Here is a 2,500-nt window from a genome sequence, read left to right as displayed (position 1 = left end):
AAACTGCAAGAATCAGCCTGCAGTGAAAATCTGTGTAGCACTGGGTTTGGGGTGTGCTAATTAGCGCCATATGCTGACGTGATGATCAGTGGTACTGCCTTTATTTATTTATTTATTCATTTATTTATTTACTTATTTATTTACTTGCTTACTTCGTTTTCGCCACCTCCATGTTTTTAAGGATGTTGTTGCCCCCCCCCCCCCCCCCCCTCCCCCATTCTCGCTGCTTGGGGAAAAGTGCATGATGGCATTCTTTGGGCTTGACCTTATTTCTGGTTGTGTGTGTGTGTGTGTGTGTGTGTGTGTGCGTGCGTGTACAGACACGGTGTCGAGTCCCACAGCTCCTCACACCTCGTTCTTTCAGGGGCCGGAGGATGTTGAACCTCACATTGTTAAATCTGCAGGGGGAGAAAAGCTGAGAAAAGAAAAAGTGCACAGGGCGGGGAAGAGAGGGAGAGAGAGAGAGGGGGAGGGAGAGAGAGAGATGCTAAAATGGAGACCAAAAAGAGAGAGAGAGAGAGGTACTGTACAGAGAGACAGATAGGGAGGAGAGAAATGTAGAGAGGAGGAGAGATAGAGAGAGGGAAGGAGGAGAGATGCAAGGATGAAGGAGGGAGGGAGGGATGGAAAGAGAGAGAGAAAGAAGGAGAGAAAAAAGAGAGAGAGCAGAAAAGCAATCTCAGGCAAACAGGAGCCAGGCTGCTCAGGCGATGCTCTGGTCGCTGTGAACAAGAGAAATCAATTAGGCACCAGGATGTTACTCGAGGAGACTTCATACGGGAGAACGCCAGCCACTGTTGAAGCCCCACTCCTCCTCCACCTCCTCCTCCATTAAACAAATAGTAAAGTGAGGGAAAAGAGAGAAACCAGGACTAAAAGAATGGAACATCTGTCTTTCTTTCTCTTGTCCTCTCTCGGGAAGGCACCATCTAGAGACGATGATGATGATGATGATGATGATGGGAGGAAAGACGAACAGGATAGGAAGGTCTTCCTCTCTTCCTCTCTTCTGTATTATTGTGTCCCTCTTTCTTTCTCTCATTCCCTCTCTTTCTCCCTGTCTCACGCGTTCCTCCTCCTTAAAGGCACTATTTGAGAGCAGGGCTGTGAGGAAGAAAGGCACGCGATACAAATGTGTTTCTGTAGGTTTCATTTGCTCTCCTTTTCTATATCACGCGCTGGCTCTCATTTGTCTTTCTTTTGGAAATGCAACATCTGAAAACAGGGCAAAAGGGGAGGTGAGAGGTGACTATCAAGGTGGAGGGGTATCTCTCTCTCTCCCTCCCTCTCTCTCTTGTTCCTTCTCTCTGTGGTGGAGGCACCATCTGCACTGCTCCTCTGGCTGCTGGTGCTGAGCTTCACCTCTGAAACCCAGCACTCCTCTCCCGCTCGTCAGCACCCTCTTCTAATTACAGCCCTAAGCTCCCTCCCTCCCTCTCTATCTCCCTCCCTCCCTCCCTCCCTTTTTCTTTCTCCCTCTCTCTATACCCCTCCCTCTCTCTATTCCTCTCATTTTCTCTCCCTATACTCCCTCTCTCTCACACACTATTCCTCTCTTTCTCTTTCTCTCTTCCGCCTCTCTCCACCTTTCTCTCTCTCTCTCACACACTCTCACTCTACCGCTTGCTCTCTTGCTCCCTTGCTCCCTCTTGTTTTATCTCTCTCCATATTCCCTCTGTGTATTTCTTTCTCCCCCGTTGTCTTTCTTGTCTGTCGGTCTGTCTGTCACACTGTTATGCTTCATCCCTCTTCATCTCCCTCTCCTTATCCTCCTGCATTCCTTTATTTCTGTCATCTTTCACTCGCTTTTGATTCTTTCTCTTTTTCTTTTCTTTATGTTTTGAAATCTCTGCTCCCTTGTTCTTGACCTCCTTCTCTTACCCCCTCCTCACTCTCTCTCTCTCTCTGACACAAAAATACACACAAGTCAAAATAAATAGAATTCAGGACATTATGTTTCTGAGCAATTGAATGTAAGGCATATGAATCCTCTTCTCTCCTTTGCGATTTCTCAGTTCTGAAACTGAGACACAACATGAGGCACCCTTCATAATTACAGGAACATTCTGGCCTGGCTGCTGGAAGTACAGTAGAGTCAAACCAGTAATTACCTCAGAAGTGTGACACTTAAGACTTCAAATTAGAAGCCATTAAGACACGATCCCACGCCATTGTAATGGTCTGAATAGCGTCTGTTGGAATTTGACCAAGTTCATGGTTACTACTGGCTAAGCAGCACTGAGCAATATAAAGCAGGGTCCTTGGTGCCTTTACAGTAGGTGCTTGTTAGTGTCTGCTAGGGGATAGACAGCATAGGTGAGCCACAAAATGTGCTACAGTAGGTAGAATCACATCAGGCTGAGTTTTCTGCTATTATGTTCAAGGCTGTCAAAAAATGACGACTTATTTCAAGAAGGTCATTAAATAACGTTGTTATGCTGGAGCCTGAGTGTGCCCACTATCCCATCCGTTGATCTATTTTTTAGACTTTGCAGACAGG

Source organism: Sardina pilchardus, chromosome 16, assembly GCF_963854185.1.
Source record: "Sardina pilchardus chromosome 16, fSarPil1.1, whole genome shotgun sequence".
Lineage (NCBI taxonomy): Eukaryota > Metazoa > Chordata > Actinopteri > Clupeiformes > Clupeidae > Sardina > Sardina pilchardus.
Note: the sequence above shows the minus strand (reverse complement) of the source record.